We start from the raw sequence: 26,857 nt of genomic DNA, 5'->3' as shown, positions 1-26,857 counted from the left end.
CACAAGGAATATAAATTTAAGTGATGGGAAACATTTTCTGAAGATATTTGTGTAGAGGTAGCTTTGTGCGGAACTGTAACGTGGGCGATGTGCAGTTCAGACAAGAAGAGAATAGAAGCTATTAATATGTGGTGCTGTAGAAGAATTCTGAAGATTTCACGGGTAGACAGAGCAACAAAAATGAGGAGGACTGGATCAAATTGGAGAAAATTGAAATTTACGTACAGATTGACCGAAAGAAGATAACGGCTGATAGGATACATCCAGAGGCACCAATGAACAGTCAGTTTGATAACGGGGGATAAGAACTGTAAAGGGAGACCAAGGGATGAATGCAGAAAGCAATTTCAAAGAAATGTAGGTAGCAGTAGTTACTCAGCGATGGAGAGGCTTGCATAGGATAGACTAGCGTGAAGAGCAACATAAACCCAGTCTTCAGACTGAAGACTATAGCAACAACAACAACAACAACAACAACAACAAGAGAGTGAGATACACAGTGCTGTCCACATGGCGGTTTGGTGACCAACCCAACCATGTTTCTTCCCTATAAAGCGATCCATCACGACTGATCCTCGGCATGAAAGTCTGTATTAGAGATTGGTACACACTTCGGTTTGTACCCTTAGTTTGCAAGAAAATGTAATTATCAACTCTCGCTTCAGTTCTTAGTAAAGTCAGCTTTTGAGGCAGAATATGCCACCAGCGTTTATCTCGTCGTATAGGATTCGCTGTTTCCAAGATCTGGAAAGCTTTCTTTTATTAAGTTTGTTTCTGGGTGCGCATCTTTTGCAACAGTCGTCAGTTAACGTAATGTAGGAAGGGGGCGTATGAATCATGTAAACTTTGTCCCATGTGTTATCGTGCTTGATCTGCTTGTGTATCGTGCTTTCTGAGACGGACATTGACAACCAGTCGAGTAATTTCCTGAACGTACGTGGTAAACCGCAACTTAGGCCGGCCAGAATACTTGATCAACGGACGTTACTGCACCGCATGGGTTCGATTCGGGTCCGGCTTACGTCCTTGTCTGTCTAGTTAGAGCAGTGCGCGCGAAGCTATACGAATAGTTTAGGTTTTGCAGCAGTCTACGCACAATATATCTTCGTAAAACTGTAGTCATTTTGTTCATCATTGCCACCAATCATTCCGCCTCCTGGTAGAATCTTCTTTATGTCTAATAAGGAGAGCACCCGGCAGTTGCTTTTTTTAATTTTTTGTATTTATGATACGTGAACTTTAAAACTAAAATGTTAATATTTCAAACCAGATCCAACACTCAAAAATTCTCAAGGAAATCGATTTCGATAATATCTGAGGGACTTTTAGCGTCGGATAATGGTAACTGTTAGTCAGTGTATCACTGGTTCAGATTTTGGGAAGGTCTTCTTTTGTTTTCTTTCTTTTCGTTAAATTTGGATACCTACATAATTTAAAAATAAAATTCGTCTAATATATAGTTAACACATAGCTGAAAATTAATTTGTTCAAAAAATGCACTTCTCCATGTGTCTAATTACATGTTGCATACATTGAAAATGTACACTATGTGATCAATTGTATCCGGACACCTGGCTGAAAATGAGTTACAATTCGTGCCGCCTTACATCGGTAATGCTGGAATTCAATATGATTTTGGCCCACACTTAGCCCCTATGACAGCTTCCACCCTCGCAGGCACACGTTCAATCAGGTGATGGAAGGTTTCTTGAGGAACGGCAGGCCACTCTTCACGGAGTGCTGCACTGAGGAGAAGTATCGATGTCGGTCGATGAGGCCTGGCACGAAGTCGGCATTCCAAAACATCCCAAAGGTGTTCTATAGGACTTGAGTCAGGACTCTGTGCAGGACAGTCCATTACAGAGATGTTATTGTCGTGTAACCTCTCCGCCACAAGCCGTGCCTTATGAACAGGTGCTCGATCGTGTTGAAAGATGCAATCGCCATCCCCGAATTGCTCTTCAACAGTGGGAAGCAAGAAGGTGCTTAACACATCAACGTAGGCCTGTACTGTGACAGCGCCATGGAAAACAACAAGGGGTGCAGGCCCCTTCCATGAAAAACACGACCATACCATAACACCACCACCTCTGAATTTTACTGTTGGCACTACACACGCTGGAAGATGACGTTCGCCGGGCATTCACCATAACCACACCACGCCGTCGGATCGCAACATTGTGTACCGTGATTCGAACACTCCATAAAACGATTTTCCAGTGTTCAGCCCTCCAATGTTTATGCTCCTTACACCAAGCGAGGCGTCGTTTGGCTTACGAACAGCCGCTCGACCACGAAATCCAAGTTGTCTCACCTCCTGGCTAACTGTCATAGTACTTGCAGCGGATCCTGATGCAGTTTGGAATTCCTATGTGATGGCCTGGATAGATGTCTGCCTGTTACACATTACGACCCTCTTCAACTGTCGGCGGTCTCTGTCAGTCAACAGACGAGGTCGGGTTGTACACTTTTGTGCTGTACGTATCTCTTCACGTTTCCACTTCACAATCACATCGGAAACAGTGCATCTAGGGATATTTAGGAGCGTGGAAATCTCGTGTACAGACGTATGACACAAGCGACACCCAATCACCTGATTACGCTCGAAGTACGTGAGTTCCACGGAGCGCCCCATTCTGCTCTCTCACGATGTCTAATGACTACTGAGATCTCTGATACGGAGTACCTGGCAGTAGGTGCCAGCACAATGCACCTAATATGAAAAACGCATGTTTTCGGGGGTGTCCGGATACTTTTGATCACATAGCGTAATTTTTAACTACCAACATTTTATAAAAGATTGTTTAAATTTTAAAAATTGCAAATTCATTAACAATTTTTATTACTTATCGATAATCAGAATTTATATTTGCAACGGGAACCGGAATTTTGCATGCGGTATGTAATTAGAAACAAGAAGACATGCATTTTTCATAAAAAAAACGATGATTAGATTTGTGTTAATTAGCATATATATTTGAAGGATTTTATATTTAAATGTGGTAGGTATCGAACTGAACAAAAATATAAAGACCTTAGCAAGATTTAAACCAGGGATCTAGCGATTACCACTCTTCAAAGATACCGAGTGAACTGCGCAGTCCGTCTCGGACATCGCTTCACTTTTAGTGGTTTTAAGTTCCTCGGAATACTTCAATGTTAATTTTCACAGTAATTTTTGAAAGTTGCATCGAAATGCTTTGGGAAATTGAGTTCTGAATTTCTCGTTCCATAAATATAAAATTTTATAGTTGTCGAATATCAAGGTGGTCTCCACGTAAGCCAGATCTCCTTTCATCATTGGCCCAAAATTTTTTAGAGCTTTTTCCCCATAACTTTCAAATACTTATCTTGTGACTTCTTTTTCTGATAATGATAGGAAATAAAATTAATTAAGAATTCACTTAATACCAATTTAGTTGATCGGTAAAGAGAATCACTTCATATTTTACAATAAATATATGATACATTGCCGGCCGAAGTAGCCGAGCGGCTCTAGGCGCTACAGTCTGGAAGCGCGCGACCGCTACGGTCGCAGGTTCGAATCCTGCCTCGGGCATGGATGTGTGTGATGTCCTTAGGTTAGTTAGGTTTAAGTAGTTCTAAGTTCTAGGAGACTGATGACCTCCGAAGTTAAGTCCCATAGTGCTCAGAGCCATTTGAACTATTTTTTTATGATACCACAACAAATAAGCCATTTTACAGGCTAGCAGCAGCTACTGTTGAAAAGTCGAATTGTGTAACTCAAAATACGTTAAAAAAAGGAAAGTTTGCTCGATTGCTGAATTGATCAGAAAGAGGCGCTAAGCAGTCATCTCTACCGCCCGACAGGTGTTACGAAAGCTTTCCAGAAGAAATTGATTCTCCTGGCGACTGAAAGTTACGCGCGCGGCAATCAAGGAAAGTCTGTGCCGGCCTTTTTGCGGGTGACGCGGCGATCCGCGGGTTAAGGAGCGAAGCGGCGCCCGTTAGTTGGAGAACCGTTGCAGTCTGGGACCGGTTGGGGCGCTGATCGCCATGCACGCATATTTTAGGTCACCAGTGTGCCTGCCGTGACGCCAGCAAAGGCAATCCGGTCCCCAGCAGCCAAACAACGCCCTTCCTCGCCGCGCGAGAGCTAATTGCGAGCCAAGCTGCGAAGCCGGGAGCATCCCGCCGACCGCGCACAACACGCCACCTGTATTCATGAAACGCGTAATAGCTTGCTAACTTATTACCAGGGCAGTCGTAAAGTCTTAATTATCAGCACGAAAAAATAAGTTAGGTAATCAACTTTTTGTTTGTTTGGAAGTACCTGTATGCAGTCCTCGTACGCACACGGAAATACCCGCACAACAGTACCGCAGTACGCCGCTAGAGGCGCCAAAACGACGCAGTCTATTTCCATTTCACACATTATATGAATGCGTGGTGTCTGTTCTTTCGCATTTGTCCGAAAGAACAGACACACCGCGTTCATACAACTGATTCGCCCCGATTGGCAATGAATCCACAATCTTCAGTGCGGGTACACATTTACGTTCGACCTCCAGTAGGAACTTAAAATTAGCGAGCATAGAGGATATGGGCGGGCACTGCAGACAGGTGGCTCTGAGTGAGAATGTGCGTCGGCCGGGGAGCATGCCAAAATAGTCCGAGCATTTGCAACAGACACTGTGTTCGGGTGGTGCAGTGGTTAACGCAGCTGCCTAGAAAGCGCCGGCTGAGTATAGGTATCAACAACGAACTTCAACGGATGCCATGGACGTCCGCTGCGACCAAGAGCAAAATGCATATATATATACCGGGTGATAAAAAAGTCAGTATAAATTTGAAAATTTAATAAACCACGGAATAATGCAGATAGAGAGGTAAAAACTGACACACATGCTTGGAATGGCATGGGGTTTTATTAGAACAAAAAAAAAAAAAACAAAGTTCACAAAATGTCCGACAGATGGCGCTGGACAGCAGGTAACTGCTACCGTGACGGGTGAGAGGTACGCCGATATGTTACAGAATCGCATCATCCCCAGCCTGGCTGATAAACACCTGCTGGAACATACGATGTTTATGCAGGATGGCGCTCCACCTCATATTGCTAGACGCGTGAAAGATTTCTTGCGCGCGTCGTTTGGTGATGATCGTGTGCTCAGCCGCCACTTTCGTCATGCTTGGCCTCCCAGGTCCTCAGACCTCAGTCCGTGCGATTACTGGCTTTGGGGTTACGTGAAGTCGCAAGTGTATCGTGATCGACCGACAGCTCTAGGGATGCCAATCCTCACCATAACTTTACAGTGCTGTTCACAATTCCTTGACTACAGCTATTGTTGAGGAATGATGGTGGACATATTGAGCATTTCCTGTAAAGAACACCATCTTTGCTTTGCCTTACTTCGTTAAGCTAATTATTGCTATTCTGATCAGATGAAGCACCATCTCTCGGACATTTTTTGAACTTTGCATTTTTTTTTTTTTTTTGGTTCTAATAAAACCCCATGTCATTCCAAGCATGTGTGTCAATTTGTACCTCTCTATCTACATTATTCTGTGATTTAATCAGTTTTCAAATTTATACTGACTTTTTGATCACCCTATATATATGTTGTGTCTAGACAAGACAGCCTAGATACAATGAGAGGAAGCCGAAAAGCACGCGCTTAAACTCACGCAGGCTGGCGTGAGGTCTGAAACGGGATACGTAATGAATGCTATAAAGAAAAGTACGTAGCTTCTGGAATACTTAACTTTAATCCACATTTGTAGAACATCGCTCTTGATGATACATTAATAGAATCTCAATATCAATTGAATACGGCGCCTTGCTAGGTCGTAGCAAATGTAGCTGAAGGCTATGCTAACTATCGTCTCGGCAAATGAGAGCGTATTTGTCAGTGAACCGTTCCTTGCAAAGTCGGCTGTACAACTGGGGCGAGTGCTAGTACGTCTCTCTAGACCTGCCGTGTGGTGGCGCTCGGTCTGCTATCACTGACAGTGGCGACACGCGGGTCCGGCGTATACTAATGGACCGCGGCCGATTTAAAGCTACCACCTAGCAAGTGTGGTGTCTGGCGGTGACACCACAATATATATATGTTTCCCCAGTCTGTCACACGTTTTCACTCATCACCGCTGGTCCCGCACAATGTCCCGATTCAGCTGATATCATTAATTCCCTCCCTTTCATTTCCTTTCCGTCCCCTCCCTCTTCGGTTTACATATTTCCATTTTATCTCCGACTTTGTTTTTTGACGTCCCTACCTGTGTGCTGTGGTAATGTGATGCTTATATTTCTGCGTGTACCAGGACTCCGTACAAACAAAATTAAATGATGTAACTTTATTTTCTGGATGTGAGAGTTACGTGATTTCCCGTCAGAAAGGCCACAGTTCATAGTAATTGATGGGTTGTCATCAAGCAAAACCGAAGTAATATTTGGCGTTCGCCAAGGAAGTGTTACTGGCCTCCTGCTTTGCTGATCTACATAAATGATTTAGGATATATCTGAGAAGTCCCCTTACAATTTTTGCAGATGATGCTGTCATTTACCATCTTTTAAAGTCATCAGATGATAAAATAAACTGTAAAACGATTTACACAGGCTGTATTTATGGTGCTACTGATTCTAAACAATGACAAGTGTGAAGTCATCCACGTGAGTACTAGAAGGAACCGGCTAAACTTCAGTTAAAGGATAAAACACACATATCTCTCTCTTTCCAAGCATTTATCCCGACTCGCAGGGTCTGCTGATTAATCGGATGAGGCATGTTAATTTTTTTAAAGGGATGCCCTTTCTGTCGCCACCCCATACCCCCCGGAAAGGAATTAGTGTACCCCAACTGTCTGCATCTAGTGTAATCCATGGAAGAGTGTGAATGTGTTCAGGTGTCTGTGAGCCGTGTAACTGAGGCGGAACGTGGGGACCAGCCCGGTATTCATCTAGCAGGATGTGGAAAACCGCCTAAAAACCTCATCGAGGCTGGCCAGCACACCGGCCCTCACCGTTTATCCGCCAGGCGGATTCGATCCGGGGCCAGCGCGCCTACCCGAGTCCATAAAGCAGCGCGTTAGCGCTCTCAGCTGCCCTGGCGGGTGAGAAAACACACATATCTAAAGACTGTAAATTCAGGTACCTGTTGTCGCGTGTGGCCTTCAGTCCGAAGCCTGGTTTAATCAGCTCTCCATGCTACTCTATCCCGTACAGGCCTCTTCATCTCTGAGTAACTACTTCAACAGACATCCTTCTGAATCTGATTGCTGTATTCTTCGCTTGGTCTTAAACTGGTGATCCCTTGATGGCTCATAATGTGTCCTTTCAATCTTTTCCTTCTTCTAGTCAGGCTGTATTTTTATATATATCAGTCTGTATTTATATATATGAGAGATGTCCACTTCAGATTTCTACATGATACTCTTATAAACGATACTCTAAATTATATAGGCCTATATATATAATTAATGTCGTAAACGTATACAGTTAAAAGTACAGGATGCTAGAAGCAAAGAAGTCTCAGTAAACATAGGGTCGAAAATGCATACCTTAACAGCTATGAACAATTTTTCATCTTCGATACTGTGAAGCAAAGCTCTTCTACTGCAAGCTCGTTGCTTTCCATATTTTGGGAAATGGTAATGTGGACAAATACAAGAAAAAATGTACAGTAAACATGTGCTGTAAAATGCATACCTTAAGAGCTAAGAGAAAGTGCTCATCTTCGCTACTTGGAAACACAACTCATCTAATGAACAATTGCTCATAACTTTTAAGGTATGCATTTTAGAGCAAATGTTTACTGGACATTTTTTCTTGTTTTGGTCCATACCACTAACATGCACAAGGTATGCATATTCGACCCAATGTTTACTGAGACTTTTTTGCTTCTATTATCGTGTACTTTCAACTGTATGCGCTTACACCATTTATTATATATATATATACTCTAAATTATATATATATATATATATATATATATATATATATATATATATATATATAATTTAGAGTATCGTTTATAAGAGTATCGTGTAGAAATTTGAAGTGGACCTCTCTCATATACATAAATACATGAGAAACGTTGTTGGCAAAACACTCGAAACGTTTTTGACTGATTTTCTTCAAATTTTTACACAATTCTGTAAAATACTTTCGGAGAGACGTAGACTACATGTTTTTCAGTATATGTGGTATATCAATGTTTATAAACTGTTTAAAGGGGATAAGTTGATGGTAAAAATCTGGAAAAGTTCTTGAGCGGTTTACTTGAAGTTTTTACACGATACTCAAAGAAACGTCTGAACGACACAGGCAACATATTTTCTTAATGTATTCGGTACATACACGTATATTTTTGACCAATTTACTTCAAATCTTTACACTATATTTTTATTCACATTCGGACAGCCATAGCCAATTTTTTTTCATGTATTGTATATAAATATCTACACTTTATACATAGGGGAAACATTGTTACGAAAAATCTTGGACTGCTATACAAAGACAAGGCGTTGTCTAATGTTGTTACGAAAAATCTCAAAAAGTTCCTGATCTATTTACTTCAAATTTTTACACGGTAGCCGGCCGCGGTGGTCTCGCGGTTCTAGGCGCGCAGTCCGGAACCGTGCGACTGCTACGGTCGCAGGTTCGAATCCTGCCTCGGGCATGGAAGTGTGTGATGTCCTTAGGTTAGTTAGGTTGAGGTAGTTCTAAGTTCTAGGGGACTGATGACCACAGCAGTTGAGTCCCATAGTGCTCAGAGCCATTTTTTTTACACGGTACTCTAAATAAAATTTGGACACCCAAAAGTTGTTGGCAAAGATGTCTAAAATCGATTTACTGAAATTTTTTGCACAAAACGCAATAAACATTCAGACGGACATATGCTATACATTTTTTAAACAACGCTGTACTCGTTTTCTGTTAAAATCGACTGAAAGAAAAAATTGCTGTGCTGAGAAATGTGTGGTTTAGATTTCTTTTTCGCAGCCAGTTTTAACTACAATATCACATCGTTTAAACCGTTAGACAAATTTTTCTCCTAGGTAGATTCTTTCCTTTTATATATAAATTTAAACAAAGTTTGCTTACACAACAATGTGCTGTTTCCTTTTATTTCTCGCAGCTGGTTTTAACAGAATGGGAAAGTTTTCTTTTATGATTACAGTGCCATTGCGGAATCTGAATCGTCCGATACATTGTAGTCCTACCCCTTCGCAGATTAAAACCATGCTAAGTACTACCGCTGAACAACGTGCAGCAACTTCTCTGGCCAGCACGGTATCCATATGGTTCAAATGGCTCTGAGCAGTATGGGACTTAACATCTGAGACCATCAGTCCCCTAGAACTTAGAACTACTTAAACCTAACTAACCTAAAGACATCACACACATCCATGCCTGAGGCAGGATTCGAACCTGCGACCGTAGCGGTCGCGCGGTTCCAGACTGAATCGCCTAGAAGCGCTCGGCCACCCACCGCGGCCGGTCACGGTCTCCAGACTTGCCTCCAATCGAGCACGTTTAGGATATTATGGGACGAGAAATGATTCGTGCGACTCGTCAGCCTTCAGGTCTTACAGAACTGTGTAAACAGGACGAGCAGGCGAGGCAAAACGTATCCCAGGACAGTATTCGCCAACAGTACGATGTACTGGATGTCAGATTCTGCATTGCCACCCCTGGAGGTTACACAACGTACTAATATGGGTGTTTCAGCACGGGTCGATACCTGGTACCTCAGAACCGCTTGTTCTATTGAACTATAGAGGTAATCATTTCATGTACTCCACATGCACCGTTGGAACAATAAACCCTGACTGTACTGGAAACCTGTTAAGCGGTGTACTATTTTTTGTCCGGCAGTGTATATTGTGAATTTTAAGTGTCGCTGTGGATGCATCCATTTCCCGTTGCCACAGTCCTGTTGTCTGGTTTTTCGTTTGTACGGCGATCTTGCCGCCTAGCTTTATCGCGCAGAAGTAGCAGTCTTTTCTCGTAATGTAACTGGCTGGCGTCTACTGCAAAGATCCCGCCTTTTACTACTTTAACGGCCGGCTCGCATAAAACACAGCGCATTGAGTTAAGCTTGCTAGGCAGGGAAGTAAACCACGCAGGGGCACATGGAACCCACGCTCCGCTGTCCAGATTGCGCGTGATTACGGCGAGCAAGTACCCATTACATAAGGAACTGGACTTGAATTTTTGGAGTAGCAAGATTAAACCCCCAACGAAGCATTAAATATTTGGAATAAAGTACTGGCCATACCCAACTACAACAAAGGGCCAGAAATGGTCCACAAAACCTTCGGTCACTGTCATTGACACCAAGTTGTAGAATCTTAAAACATAGTATTAGCTCAAACGTAATGAGTTATGTTGGGCAGAATTACCACCTCCTTGCCAAGCAGCAAGGATTCCGGAAACATCGGTCATACGAAACGTGCCATGTGCTTTTTCCATGAAAACAATCAAGTGAATGCAGTATTTCTTGACTTCCAAAGAGCACTTGGCTCGCTACCACCGCAAATTTCACTAACGAAGGTTTGCTCATATGGAGTACCAAACGAAATTTGTAATTGCATTGTGGATTACTTGTTGGCGAGGATGCAGCGCGTTATTTTGGATGGAGAGGCATCGACAAATGTAGAAGTAATGTCAGAAATGTCACAGGGAAATGAGTGCGGGCTCTTACAGTTCATGTTGTGTATCAGTCACCTAGCAGACAGTATTAATAATAACGTCACACTTTTCGTACCTAACTCGGTTACGAATACTGAAGTAATATATGGAAAAAACTGCTCAAATATACGTTCAGAACGTCGTAGGTGGTAGGTGGTAGGTGGTACAAATCAACTAGTCACAAATGGGAGCAGTCAGCTGATGAAAATACTTGGGTGTGAAGATTTTCGGGGATCTGAAGTGGAATGATTAGATAGGTTCAGAAGTAGGTATCCTGAGATGTAGACTTCGGTTCATTCATAGGCTACTGGAAAAATCGGCCAGATGTGAGTAGGACTCACGCACTGTGGGTTCCGTACAAACTTGATTATGTGTGTAGACTCTTAATTTATTCCGTGAATCGAGGGTTTTGATGATTTTTGCCTGTTATCGACATTGATACTGACAAGAGATTTGTCCCAGGGATTCCAAGACTTTCGATACTGTTTTAATTTCAAGTTCGAAGTCGGACAACAAACAACGAAAGAAGATTTTTTCGTGCGATATAATTACAAATTAACAACATTCTTTTTTTCCTTTACTTGTACTGTGAAATCGTTCTTCTTGCCAAATTTCATGATTCTGCGTCAAGGGAAGTACCCTATAGCTTTTAATGAGTGAGTTTGGAAATAACAAAATATGTAACATAAATGGCCGTATTTTTCGATTCCATTGACTTAGAAGTTTAACGTTTTAATTCCTCCAAAGAACTATAGACTATGTGGTATATATTTGAATGTGGTATAAATCTGAAAATGATACATCTACCCATTCCTGAGAAAAAGGGGGCTTAACTGACGGGGGAACAGACAGACAGTCGGATAACAAATGACAACTTTTTTCGTTTCATATAATTACAAATCCAAAGTGTCCGATTTTTTTCTTTTCTTTTACAGTGAAACCTTGCTTCCTGCCAAATTTCATGATTGTAGACCAACACGTAGTACGTTATAGGTTTTGATGAGTTTTGGAAATTTGTGGTAAATGGGACCAAACTGCTGAGGTCATCGATCCCTAGGCGTACACACTACTTAATCTAACTTAAACTAACTTACGGTACAGACAACGCAGGCACCCATGCCCGATGGAGGACTCGAATCTCCGACGGGGGGCTTTGATGAATGAGATTGCGAGTATAAAAATGTGTGACGTACATGGTCGTATCTTTTCACTGCACTGACTTAGAAGCTTCATTCTTTAAACCGTCAAGCAACCGTAGATCTTAGCACGTGACTTAAATTTGAACTTGATACGTGTACCTTTTCCTGAGAAAAATGAATCTTAACAGTCCGACAGACAGACACAAGGACATGGAAGTGAATTTATGAGGGTTCCGTTTTTACCGATTGAGGTATGGAACCCTAAAATGCATTTAGCCTACAAAGGAGATGGCTTACGAAACTATCGTGCAACACATCCTAGCGTATTGCTCAACTCTGTGGGTCTCATACTAAATCGTACTAACAGAAAATATTCAACGTAAAAAAGGAAGGGAAGCACGAAAGCACACAGGTTTGTCTGGCCCATGGGAAAACTCATGGAAATACTTAAAATGACAGAAACCTGAAGACGTGTGGCAACTCCCTCACAAAAGCATACTTAGTAAGTTCTGAGAACCAGAATGGAACGAGTAACCCAGAAATATACAACAGCCCCCTACGTATCATTTTCGTGGACTACTCTCAGCACGCATAGTGGAATTTAAGCTGTCATTATTCGCGTACGCTATACGCGAATGAAAACAAAATTAAAACTTGGTGCATTGCGAAGTACATTCTGGCATGCAGGATACATTAAGTTTTAAGATACGGTAACCGGCCGCTGTGGCTAAGCGGTACTAGGCGCTTCAGTCCGGAACCACGCTGCTGCTACGGTTGCAGCCTCGGGCATGGATGTGTGTGATGTCCTTAGGTTAGTTAGTTTTAAGTAGTTCTAAGTCTAGGGCACTGATGGCCTCAGATGTAAAGTCCCATAGTGCTTAGAGCCATTTGAACCATTTTGAAGATACGGTAGTAGATAGACATACTCGACCTGGCGCTGAGATGGTGTCGACAGCAGTCACATTTTGCATTTGTAGTGTTGGTACACACTGATAATCCAAAACTCAAAAAGTTCTTAGTAGATTTCTGAAGGTGAGAGGTTGTGCTGAAAAGTAAAGCCTCCGAATTTTAATGTGAAAACTAGTAAATCTTTTTTTAAAAGCAAATGTCATTAACATTCTACATCGCTATCCTTCATTTCTACGTATTTGAAGACCTCTGCTGCTGGAGGGCTCCGAATTGCAGAATGTAAAATTGCAGTGTGTAACGTAACTATGTCGGTGCGTGAGAAACAGAGTGCTGTAATCGAGTTTCCTATTCGAAGAGTTGGTTCACAGATGGAGCACCCTCTTATTCAGGATGACAATGCCTGACCACACACGAGCGGTGCGACATTTACAACAATCCGACTCCTTGGGGTGAGAGTCATCGATCAGCCTCCATACCACCTCAACTTCACCATATCCGATTTTCATCTATTCCCAAAACTTAAAGAACACCAAGGATTTCACTTTTATAGTGATGAAGCAGCGCAAGCAGAGGTGAAGCTGTGGTTCCGTCAACAAAAACAAACATTCAACAGTGCCGGTAACAACAAACTGGTCTCACGTTGTTCGTTTCCAAGGTGACTATGTCGAGAAATAAATATGCAGTCACGAAGAATAAAGATGTAGAAGGTTAAGAACTTTAGGTTTGATTTAAAACGCTTTGAGTTTTCACATAAAAATTTTCGAGGCATTACTTAACAGCTCGCCCCCGTGTACGATGTCTACAAACAGGTCATGCGGTTTCAGTAAATTACGGGGCGGCGGTCTGTGAGAGCGGAGCTGGTGGCCTGTAGGGTACCAGACGACATCCATCAGGTCCAGATACATGTACATCTACATTTATACTCCGCAAGTCACCCAACGGTGTGTGGCGTAGGGCACTTTACGTACCACTGTCATTACCTCCCTTTCCTGTTCCAGTCGCGTATGGTTCGCGGGAAGAAGGACTGCCGGAAAGCCTCCGTGCACACTCGAATCTCTCTAATTTTACATTCGTGATCTCCTCGGGAGGTATAAGTAGGGGGAAGCAATATATTCGATACCTCATCCAGAAGGCACCCTCTAGGAACCTGGGCAGCAAGCTACACCGCGATGCAGAGCGCCTCTCTTGCAGAGTCTGCCACTTGACTTTGTTAAACATCTCCGTAACGCTATCACGCTTACCAAATAACCCTGTGACGAAACGCGCCGCTCTTCTTTGGATCTTCTCTATCTCCTCTGTCAACCCGACCTGGTACGGATCCCATACTGATGAACAATACTCAAGTATAGGTCGAACGAGTGCTTTGTAAGCCACCTCCTTTGTTGATGGACTACATTTTCTAAGGACTCTCCCAATGAATCTCAATCTGGTACCCGCCTTACCAACAATTAATTGTATATGACCATTCCACTTCAAATCGTTCCGCACGCATACTCCCAGATATTTTACAGAAGTAACTGCTACGAGTGTTTGTTCCGCTATCATATAATCATACAATAAAGGATTCTTCTTTGTAAGTATTCGCAATACATTTCTTTTGTCTACGTTAAGGGTCAGTTGCCACTCCCTGCACCAAGTGCCTATCCGCTGCAGAACTTCCTGTATTTCGCTGCAATTTTCTAATGCTGCAACTTCTCTGTATACTACAGCATCATGTGAAAAGCAATGGTCCCATAACACTCCCCTGTGGCACGCCAGAGGTTACTTTAACGTCTGTAGACGTCTCTCCATTGAGAACAACATGCTGTGTTCTGTTTGCTAAAAACTTTTCGATCCAGCCACGCAGCTGGTCTGATATTCCGTAGGCTCTTACATTGTTTATCAGGCGGCAGTGCGGAAATGTATCGAATGCCTTCCGGAAGTCAAGGAAAATGGCATCTACCTGGGAGCCTGTATCTAATATTTTCTGGGTCTGAACAAATAAAGCGAGTTGGGTCCCACACGATCGCTGTTTCCGGAATCCGTGTTGATTCCTACAGAGTAGATTCTGGGTTTCCAGTAATGACATGATACGCGAGCAAAAAACATGATCTAAAATTCTGCAACAGATCGATGTCAGAGATATAGGTCTATAGTTTTGCGCATCTGCTCGACGACCCTTCTTGAAGACTGGGACTACCTGTGCTCTTTTCCAATCATTTGGAACCTTCTGTTCCTCTAAAGACTTGCGGTACACGGCTGTTAGAAGGGGGGCAAGTTCTTTCGCGTACCCTGTGTAGAATCTAAATGGTATCCCGTCTGGTCCAGTGGACTTTCCTCTGTTGAATGATTTCAGTTGCTTTTCTATTCCTTTGGATACCTATTTCGATGTCAGCCATTTTTTCATTTGTGCGAAAATTTAGAGAAGGAACTGCAGTGCGGTCTTCCTCTGTGAAACAGCTTTGGAAAAAGGTGTTTAGTATTTCAGCTTTCCACGTGTCTTCGTCTGTTTCAATGCCATCATCATCCCAGAGTGTCTGGATATGTTGTTTCGAGCCACTTACTGATTTAACGTAAGACCAGAACTTCCTAGGATTTTCTGTCAAGTCGGTACATAGAATTTTGCTTTCGAATTCACTGAACGCTTCACGCATAGCTCTCCTTACGCTAACTTTGACATCGTTTAGCTTCTGTTTGTCTGAGAGGTTATGGCTGCGTTTAAACTTGCAGTGAAGCTCTCTTTACTTTCGCAGTAGTTTCCTAACTTTTTTGTTGAACCACGGTGGGTTTCTCCCGTCCCTCATAGTTTTACTCGGCATGGGAAGGCGATTTCGTGGCCAACATATAACGCGAGCTCACTATCAGGCTCCTCACAAACCACTGTAGGATTCTGGCCTTTTAACATGGACAGTTATCCTGCTGGAACATCCCTTCCTCATAATGCGTGAAGCGGTGCAGGTAATCTGCAGTAATATTCGCTTAGTCGACATGTGTCATGATTCTTTAGATTGCTGCTACAGGTCCAATGGAACCCCAGCTGAGTGTTCTACGTAGCCGTAATACTGCGGCTATCGACGTGCGTCCATGTGTCGGTGCGTATTTCGGACAGCCGTTCGTCTGGGTGTCGGCGTATCCGGACGCGATATTTGAGTTGGTGTTGCAAGAAACGTGATTCATCCGACCAGCCGACATGTTCCCATTGATCCAAGTCCCAGTCTCGGTGATCCCGTACTAAGTGAATGGTTCAAATGGCTCTGAGCACTTGGGACTTAACATCTGAGGTCATCAGTCACCTAGACTTAGAACTACTTAAACCTAACTAACCTAAGGACATTACACACATCCATTCCCGGCGCAGTATTCCAACCTGTGACCGTAGCAGCAGCGCGGTTCCGAACTGAAGCGCCTAGAACCGCTCAGCCACAACGGCCGGCGTACCAAGTGAAATCGTAACTGACTATATTCGGTAACGATCGGAACATGCAGGGGTCTTTTGCTGCAGAACTTCATGCCCAAAAGTGCGCGCTGAATGGTGTGCTCCGAAGCCTTTGTGCCAACACCAGCACTGATCTCTTTCGTCAGATATGCCACGGATTGCCGCCTATCCTGCCTTAAAGAGTGGTCAAACCTACGATCTCAACGTTCTGTTATGACTGCTTGACGTTAGACAGTTTGCCGCCTATTCTTGGTTTCACCTTTCTACAGATTATCACGAAAGTAGCATGCGAACAGCCCACTGGCTTCAACTTGACAAAAATGAAGCACTGGATGTGGCCCGAATTTTGGCTGCAAAACCTTAACAGAAATTTTGCTCACACGAAAAAGTAAAGTGGACTGGCTCAATACCAGAATGAAATTTTCCCTCTACAGCGGAGTATGTGCTGACATTAAACTTCCTGGAAGGTTACATCTGCGTGCCGGACCGAGACTCGAACTCGGAACTTTTGCTTTTCGTGTGCAAGTGCTCTGCCGACTGAGCTACCGTAGGAAAACTCACGACTCGTCCTCACAGCCTCCTACCTTCCGAGCTTCCTAGACGTTCTCCTGCGAAACTTGCAGGAATAACACTCTAGGAAGAAAGCGTATTGCACAGACATGGCTTAGCTATAACCTAGGGTTGTTTCCAGAATTAAATTTTCACTCCGCTGCAGAGTGGAAACTTCATTCTGGAAGCATCCCTCTAGATGTGGCTAAACCAGGAGTGCTAGTCTTGCAAGTTTCACATGAGAAATGCTTTGAAATTTGGAAGATAGGAGATGAGGTACATCCCATGTAATACTGTGAGTCGTCTTTGCGTAGCTCACTCGGTAGAACACTTGACCGCAAAAGGCAAAGGTTCCGATTTCGAATCTCGGCCTGGCACACAGCTTTAATCTTCCAGCAAGTGACTCAATAACAGTCTTATATGAAAGGTTTATTTCAATAGTGGTACAAGTCCATTACCTCCACTTTTCTGCCTATAATGCTTCTGAAATTAATGGTCCAAACAAACAGAAAGAAAGGTTCATCTCTAGCAAGAAGCCATATGCTTGAATATTTCTGGTATCTCAACTGCAGATTTTTCAGCGCTCATTTAACTTTAGGACTCTGTATCTCAAAATGCCACCCCCGTGAACCATGGACCTTGACGTTGGTGGGGAGGCTTTCGTGCCTCAGCGATACAGATAGCCGTACCGTAGGTGCAACCACAACGGAGGGGTATCTGTTGAGAGGCCAGACAAACGTGTGGTTCCTGAAGAGGGGCAGCAGCCTTTTCAGTAGTTGCAGGGGCGACAGTCTGGATGATTGACTGATCTGGCCTTGCAACACTAACCAAAACGGCCTTGCTGTGCTGGTACTGCGAACGGCTGAAAGCAAGGGGAAACTACAGCCGTAATGTTTCCCGAGGGCATGCAGCTTTACTGTATGGATAAATGATGATGGTGTCCTCTTGGGTAAAATATTCCGGAGGTAAAATAGTCCCCCATTCGGATCTCCGGGCGGGGACTACTCAGGAGGACGTCATTATCAGGAGAAAGAAAACTGGCGTTCTACGGATCGGAGCGTGGAATGTCAGATCCCTTAATTGGGCAGGTAGGTTAGAAAATTTAAAAAGGGAAATGGATAGGTTGAAGTTAGATATAGTGGGAATTAGTGAAGTTCGGTGGCAGGAGGAACAAGACTTTTGGTCAGGTGAATACAGGGTTATAAATACAAAATCAAATAGGGGTAATGCAGGAATAGGTTTAATAATGAATAAAAAAATAGGAGTGCGGGTAAGCTACTACCACCAGCATAGTGAACGCATTATTGTGGCCAAGATAGACACGAAGCCCATGCCTACTACAGTGGTACAAGGTTATATGCCAACTAGCTCTGCAGATGAAGAAATTGATGAAATGTATGATGAGATAAAAGAAATTATTCAGGTAGTGAAGGGAGACGAAAATTTAATAGTCATGAGTGACTGGAAATCGAGAGTAGGAAAAGGGAGAGAAGGAAACATAGTGGGTGAATATGAATTGGGGGAGAGAAATGAAAGAGGAAGCCGCCTGGTAGAATTCTGCACAGAGCATAACTTAATCATAGCTAACACGTGGTTCAGGAATCATAAAAGAAGGTTGTATACATGGAAGAATCCTGGAGATACTAGAAGGTATCAGATAGATTATATAATGGTAAGACAGAGATTTAGGAACCAGGTTTTATGTTGTAAGACATTTCCAGGGGCAGATGTGGACTCTGACCACAATCTATTGGTTATGAAGTGTAGATTAAAACCGAAGAAACTGCAAAAAGGTGGGAATTTAAGGAGGTAGGACCTGGATAAACTGACTAAACCAGAGGATGTACAGAGTTTCAGGGAGAGCACAAGGGAACATTTAACAGGAATGGGGGAAAGAAATACAGTAGAAGAAGAATGGGTAGCTCTGAGGGATGAAGTAGTGAAGGCAGCAGAGGATCAAGTAGGTAAAAAGGCAAGGGCTAGTAGAAATCCTTGGGTAACAAAAGAAATATTGAATTTAATTGATGAAAGAAGAAAATATAAAAACGCAGTAAGTGAATCAACAAAAAGGAATACAAACGTCTCAAAAATGAGATCGACAGGAAGTGCAAAATGGCTAAGCAGGGATGACTAGAGGACAAATGTAAGGATGTAGTGGCTTATCTCACTAGGAGTAAGATAGGTACTGCCTACAGGAAAATTAAAGAGACCTTTGGAGAAAAGAGAGCCACTTGTATGAATATCAAGAGCTCAGATGGAAACCCAGTTCTAACCAAAGAAGGAAAAGCAGAAAGGTGGAAGGAGTATATAGAGGGTCTGTACAAGGGCGATGTACTTGAGGACAATATTATGGAAATGGAAGAGGATGTAGATGAAGATGAAATGGGAGATACGATACTGCGTGTAGAGTTTGACAGAGCACTGGAAGACCTGAGTCGAAACAAGGCCCCGGGAGTAGACAACATTCCATTGGAACTACTGACGGCCTTGGGAGAGCCAGTCCTGACAAAATTCTACCATCTGGTGAGCAAGATGTATGAGACAGGTGAAATACCCTCAGACTTCAAGAAGAATATAATAATTTCAGTCCCAAAGAAAGCAGGTGTTGACAGATGTGAAAATTACCGAACAATCAGTTTAGTAAGTCACAGCTGCAAAATACTAACCCGATTTCTTTACAGACGAATGGAAAAACTGCTAGAAGCCGACCTCGGCGATGATCAGTTTGGATTCCGTAGAAATGTTGGAACAAATGAGGCAATACTGACCCTACGACTTACCTTAGAAGAAAGATTAAGGAAAGACAAACCTACGTTTCTAGCATTTGTAGACTTAGAAAAAGCTTTTGACAATGTTGATTGGAATACTCTGTTTCAAATTCTAAAGGTAGCAGGGGTAAAATACAGGGAGCGAAAGGCTATTTACAATTTGTACAGAAACCAGATGGCAGTTATAAGAGTCGAGGGGCATGAAAGGGAAGCAGCTGTTGGGAAGGCAGTGAGACAGGGTTGTAGCCTGTCCCCGATGTTATTCAATCTGTATATTGAGCAAGCAATAAAGGAAACAAAAGAAAAGTTTGGAGTAGGTATTAAAATCCATGGAGAAGAAATAAAAACTTTGAGGTTCGCTGATGACATTGAAATTCTGCCAGAGACGGCAAAGGACTTGGAAGAGCAGTTGAACGGAATGGACAGTGTCTTGAAAGGAGAATATAAGAACAACATCAACAAAAGCAAAACGAGGTTAATGGAATGTAGTCGAATTAAGTCGGGTGATGCTGAGGGAATTAGATTAGGAAATGAGACACTTAAAGTAGTAAAAGAGTTTTGCTGTTTGGGGAGCAAAATAACTGATGATGGTCGAAGTAGAGAGGATATAAAATGTAGGCTGGCAATGGCAAGGAAAGCCTTTCTGAAGAAGAGAAATTTGTTAACATCGAGTATAGATTTAAGTGTCAGGAAGTCGTTTCCGAAAGTATTTGTATGGAGTGTAGCCATGTATGGAAGTGAAACATGGACGATAACTAGTTTGGACAAGAAGAGAATAGAAGCTTTCGAAATGTGGTGCTACAGAAGAATGCAGAAGATTAGATGGGTAGATCACATAACTAATGGGGAGGTATTGAATAGAATTGGGGAGAAGAGGAGTTTGTGGCACAACTTGACAAGAAGAAGGGACCGGTTGGTAGGACATGTTCTGAGGCATCAAGGGATCACAAATTCAGCATTGGAGGGCAGCGTGGAGGGTAAAAATCGTAGAGGGAGACCAAGAGATGAATACACTAAGCAGATTCAGAAGGATGTAGGTTGCAGTAAGTACTGGGAGATGAAGAAGCTTGCGCAGAATAGAGTAGCATGGAGAGCTGCATCAAACCAGTCTCAGGATTGAAGACAACAACAACAACATCTCAAAATGAACAAAAATGGACTTGTACCACTATTGAAATAAGCCCTTCATATGTATAAAGTTCACCAGAAGTCGGTAAAAAGTCGAGAACTTTGCACTGTCTCGTCTAAAATGTCTTTGTTTCTGCCGAAGTGCCACCAAAGAAAATACATTTAAAGTTGTTGAAGGTTGGCAATAGGTCTGCTTCTTCGTTTTCAACAGTTAATAAACGAGCAATTCAATTCAAATTTGACCGTACCTCTCCTCAACATAATCGATATCTAGGCTACCCTATAACTGCAACTATTGATATAAATATCGAGAAAATGTACAATATCTTAGTGGAAAAATCAGCCGTTGAAACCGTGTTAGACTGCTGAGGGCACGGGCATGTCAGTAGAATAAGTGCTTCACATTTCGTATGAAGAATTTACCACAAGAGTTGATAGCACAATTGCTGATTGTTGATGAAGATCGTACGTGAAAAATAATTGATCAGCTGTATTTGGATCATTTACGAAAGAATACAACTGATTGTGTGTGCCTATACATCACTGTGTATGACAAGCAAATCTTCCCATTTGTGTCACTGATTTTCCCAAGAACGGCGGCAACACTCTCTCTCTCTTTCTGCCTCTTTCCCCCATTTCCTCTCTCTCTCTCTCTCTCTCTCTCTCTCTCTCTCTCTCACACACACACACACACACACACACACACACACACACAACTAACACAACGGCGCATTTAAAACCCACACCCATAGTCCAAGAGGAACTTGAACACGTGGGCTCACTGCTGTGATAACGCAATCCTGAAATAGTGGAGGACACTCAAAGCCTGGTAAAATGATAGCGGCCTGTGTTACGTGTAGACGTTCAGTTATACGTCATCATCATCCATGTATCCTCCGTTTAATCTCGACTGTTCGAACCTTATGCAATTGTTTGTAGTCCTGTCTCCCTTTGCAATTCTCGTCATGCATCTCTGCGATATACGTTGATGTCTCACTAGAGTTAATCAAGACTGGTCAAAGAGTTCATTAGTAATATCAGCACTTCCGATTTTTATCGATATTCAAGGTATTTCACAATTCCTCTTAAAGGCTTCTAGAGGTTGCAGAAGGGGAGTAGTGGATAAAGACCGTTTCGATATAAAATGAGTTTGAAGATAAAAATGTAAATGTTGTGTGACTAGGGCCTTTCAAATCTGCCGCTAGTGACAATACAGACAATATGTCACACTATGAAAGAACGTTACTTTTGAATTATTGACAATGCCTTTTCACTAATGTAGTTTTTCTGTATTTCTGCTTTACATATTGTCAGTTTCAATGCTGTGTAAATTTTGTTAAATAAACCATGACAAATAATTTGGTTACAAACGATTAAAAACAATTTTTGCAACTTTTGCATAGTAGACAAGCTGGCAATGACAGAGATTTTTTTTTTTTTTTTGCATAGTCGGTGATAATGTCTGATTATATGCAAGAAACGATTTGGAGTGCGTGCGGAGAGTAGAGAGACAGTAAGTTATTTAGCTCCGATGAGACATGACGATAGAGTGTGTGGTTGGGCCGGAGCACGAATAAGACAAATTTGCATTTGGAGACGAGACCTGATTATCGCAATTGTTGCTGCAGAGGCACTACTTCGCATCTGCAGCACTTATTGTTTTGTAACAGGCTTACAAGTGTGTTTGGTTATTATGACAATACAACATTCGTGTTAATTTTAATGATAAATTCATTATCATCATTAACCCAAACCGTTGTCACCTACAACAGCGTCCATGTCATCTTACCCTATGTTCCGAGCATCACATTATGACTGAAAGGATCTATTAACGTGAAACACAACTCTTCCTGAAAGTATAACTAATTTTTTCTCTCGATTTCAAATTTAATTTCTTGTTAATTAATCAAAGGCTTTGCCTAATTTTTTAACTGCAACCACCATGAATAATTTTTGGAATTGTTTTTATGATATGTCTTAAATCATCCAATCTGCCAAATCATAATAAATATTTCGTTTTACTCGACTACACTAACCAATTTTATACGTTTAAATTGACATATTGATGTCTTGGCTGTCGTATTCAGGCTGCCATGGCATTTTGATGTTGATGTTGTTTTGAAGTCATTCACATTTACCTGTAATATTCTTCAGAGTGAATTGTAATTATTTGGAAAGATTTGTTAGTAATCAAATTAGTAATAGTAAAGATTAATGTGAATTTACGTTGCGTCATTATTTCCGCGTAGCATAATGCAGTACTTCAGTCACTTCCAATTTTGTCCATAATTTGTTAAAAGAAGACTGCAGTTTTCTCTATGAACTTGGATTTTACAACTTAGCTGTCGCTTGACTAATGACCGACGTCACCCATACGCGTGTTACTGATTATTACCTGAAAGTAAATTCGATTGCAACCGCTTGGTTTCAGGAATAAGTGTTCCACCTTAGGTTGGCAATCGTGTTATTACGTCACATCAACAAAATTGTCGTTAGTGTGCATAGTACAGTTTAATGAGAATTCGACTAACAATTCAAAATTAATCTTTGTTGGTTGATTTGGGGGAGAGGACCAAACAGCGATGTTATCGATCCCATCGGATTAGGGAAGGATGGGGAAGGAAGTCGGCCGTGCACTTTCAAAGAAACCATCCCGGCATTTGCCTGAAGCGATGAAAGGACATCACGGAAAACCTAAATCAGGATGGCCTAACGCGGGTTTGAAGCGTCGTCCTTCTGAATGCGAGTGCAGTATGCAAACCACTGCGCCACCTCGCTCGGTCTTAATCTTATTTCAGTGAAATTAATGGGTTTCATTTATACATCCCTTGGTGGCACACTCCGTTCCCCTAGAGGAGCTATTCCCAGGTACTGCGTGGGAGAAACTCTGATTGCAATGTTCGTAAATAATAGCTGGAAACATCAGTGAAAATGGAAGTTTGATTTATGCGTGTAGGCGTGATCAGGTAGCCTAATGGATGAGACGTTCCAGCTGCAGAGAGAGATTTCACAAAACTGTTTTACGATGGATGTCCTTCTGCACTTACTACACCATCTTAGCTGCTTTTAACTGAAAGGAAGAGAATTTTGAAGGAAGAGAGAAAATCGCGCTCATCTGAAGAACAGTCGATGGCAACGTAACCGCTCAAGAGATATTTCACTCCTATTGGCGCGTATTTCCAATCTCCTAATGCAGTGCCTCCTCAGGGCTGGCACAAAATTTTGCGTACTATGCGCTCAGCCATAAGAATTTTACACTCCGTGACTGTTATCTAATAATTCAGCATTTTCTAAGTAAAAAGCATCCAAAATGTAAAGAAAAATATCAAAATTTCCTGCTCGTACCCCTACCACTATAAAATTAATGCTCGTACAACAAGTTCTAGCAACAAATTGGTAACATAGGACAGATTTCTCCTAATGTTCCAAATGATTCAGTTTTCAACTAAAGAGACTTGCAGTATGTGAACTGAATCAAATCCTGATTTTTAGATAACCAGTGCCCTTGAGGCATCGTTTTAGCTCTTAATTTTAAAAATTAACGGACTTCATTCCAGAAGAAAAAGATTTTAATCTTAGAGTCGAGTTAAGTAATGAGGTTTTTTTTAGTTCCCTTAAATTTCTTCTTAGCTCTCCTGAATAGCGTATTTTTTAATTAATAAGTTTATATTTCAAAGGCAATTATGCCAAATTAAGAACTCCATACACTTTAGATTTTCCTTTCATCTCAAGATTTAATCCTTTAAAAACCACTAGCTGAAAGTAAAAGCCTTAGTTTTCCCTGGTGGTCGCCAACATTCAGTGACCAAAGAGCCTACGCCGACGATGGAGGTCTGAAAAAAATAAAGGTAAGATAAAGCTGTCATCAAGCGCATGTTGTTTGTAATACCACAGTGCTTTAGTGGGTATGGTAATGTTGCAGATATCATGTCCTTGTCTTCCTCCGACTATTTAGCTACCTTACCTAACCAGTTATAGAGGGACACAGAATTCAAAGTGTATTCTGAACCACATTGCAACTCTACATATCTACATGTCGTATGGTGCGTGGCGGACGGTACCCTGTACCACTAGTAGTCATTTCCTTTTCTACGAACTTCCAGCATGCTGGAGTAGCTTCGGTCAGCAACTTCTGTTAATCAATAAAAGGAAAACCATTCCAAGTTGAAAACATTTTATTTTTCATTGATGACTAGTTTCTGGCCGAGACCCATTTTCAAATTAACCTACAGTTCAAAAAACCAAAGTAATTGAAAAGTAATAATTTTATTGTTGACTTTCACGGTTTCACACTTAATGATTATTACGTGCCAACATGGCATATAATTTTGTAATACGTATCGTATGTGGCGCTGCTGAGTTCAAATGGCTCTAAGCATTATGGGAGTTAACATCTGAGGTCATCGGTCCCCTAGACTTAGAACTACTTGAACCTAACTAACCTAAGGACATCACACACAGCCATGCCCGAGGCAGGATTCGAACCTGCGGCCGTAGCAGCAGCGTGATTCCGGACTGAAGCGCCTAGAACCGATCGGCCACAGCAGCCGGCTCGCTGCTAAGTATTATTGGTCAGTGCTTATACATATTCGACTCTTTTTAGTAAAGATTCCAGAATACACTCATATTGTTGTGTTTTCTTGTAATGGTAATGTTGCTGTTCACATTTAATGATTTTTACATACCAATATGGCATACAACTATCTAATACGTGCTATATGTGGCACTGCCGTGTATTACTGGTCAGTGATTTTAAGTATTTTACTCTTTTTGGTCAAAATTTTAAAAAGTATTAATTTTATTGTGAACTTAATGCGGTTATTGTATGGATTTTTGTATTCTTGATAGTTGGAACACATTTTCATAAATAAAAAGGCTTCCTATATCCTGATAAGGCGCCCCCCTTCCCGAGGTTTCCTTACGACAGAGGAAGAAGTAAACTTCAGTTATCTGTATTCACTGTAAACGCACATTACACATTTTATGACTTTTCGGAAATGCCGTTTTCGACTTTGTTATGTAAGCGTTAAACGATATGTTCTGTATGTTTGGCATATGCTTAAGAATTTGGTAATAACTGGCTTATGCATGAGCATAAATTTGGTTTTCTGCCCTGCAAGTTGATTTGAAAATGGGTCTCAGCCCGAAACTAGTCATCGAATGAAAAATAAAATATTTACAACTTGGACTGGTTTTTCGTTCTATTGATTTCCTTTCCTGTTCGACTGGCGAAACGACTATCTATAAGGCTCTGCAAGAGCCCTAATCTCTTCAATCTTACCTTAGTACTTGTTAGGTGAAATGTACGTTGGCAGAAGTAGAATCGTTCAGTAGACAGCGACAAGTGCCAGTTCTCTAAATTTTGTCAACAGTGCTCTTCGAAAAGAATTTTGCCCTCCCTCGAGTGATTTCCGTTGGAGTTCCCGAATCATCTGCGTAATAATTACGTATTGTTCGAACCTACCTTGTACTTTGTTCCAGTCGCTTGAGATTCTGCGGTGGGTGAGAGATTCGCGATAAATGCAAGTTAAGTAAGGCTCCAACTGCTAAGTAAGGGGCCAATGCTTTGTACAATCGAATTGGGTTTCCATCAGGACCTGGCGTCTTATTCTCTTTCAGTTGTTTCTGTACGCCATTTTTCACATCAATAAACATTGTCAGAGATGAAAGAAATGATAAGTGGGAGATAAAAAATGCTGGAACTGACTGGAGCCGAACTCAAGATCTTTGAATCGTTAGTATAGTTACTTTACCACTTACCCACAGAGCCACAGCAAAAAAATTATTATAAAAAAAGTGGTTGGGGGCACTGTTCGAAAAGCAAGAATTTAAGAATTCTTGAAACAAATCCCGTTAGAAGAAAAGGTTAGAGCGACAGCTCGCGAAGGACAGAAAATACCGGTTCGAAGCTCAGAGTGGCAGAAATTCACAGGTCACAAATTATCAATTTTTCTTATTGTTTTGCCAACTAGTCAACATAGAAACACAACAAAAATGGCTCTGGGCACTATGGGACTTAACATCGGAGGTCATCAGTCCTCTAGACTTAGAACTACTTAAACCTAACTAACCTAAGGACATCACACACATCCATGCCAGAGGCAGGATTCGAACCAGCGACCGTAGCGGGTCATTTAGACCTCACACCCATGCCGAAGACGGGTGTGCAACCAGTGACCAGTATAATTACTTTACCACCGACTCACCAAGCCACAGCAAAAAAATTATAATAAAAAAAGTGGTTGGGGGCACTGTTCGAAAAGCAAGAATTCTCGAAACAAATCCCGTTAGA

At 41.9% G+C, this 26,857-nt stretch overlaps 1 protein-coding gene across 1 annotated transcript in view; it reads right to left on the bottom strand.

Annotated features, from left to right (window-relative positions):
* Positions 1-26,857, bottom strand: part of LOC124616058 — a 352,315-nt gene that overhangs the window by 325,066 nt on the left and 392 nt on the right. The window lies entirely within an intron of this gene.

Source organism: Schistocerca americana, chromosome 5, assembly GCF_021461395.2.
Source record: "Schistocerca americana isolate TAMUIC-IGC-003095 chromosome 5, iqSchAmer2.1, whole genome shotgun sequence".
NCBI classification, from domain to species: domain Eukaryota; kingdom Metazoa; phylum Arthropoda; class Insecta; order Orthoptera; family Acrididae; genus Schistocerca; species Schistocerca americana.
This window is presented reverse-complemented; position numbering and strand designations above follow the sequence as displayed.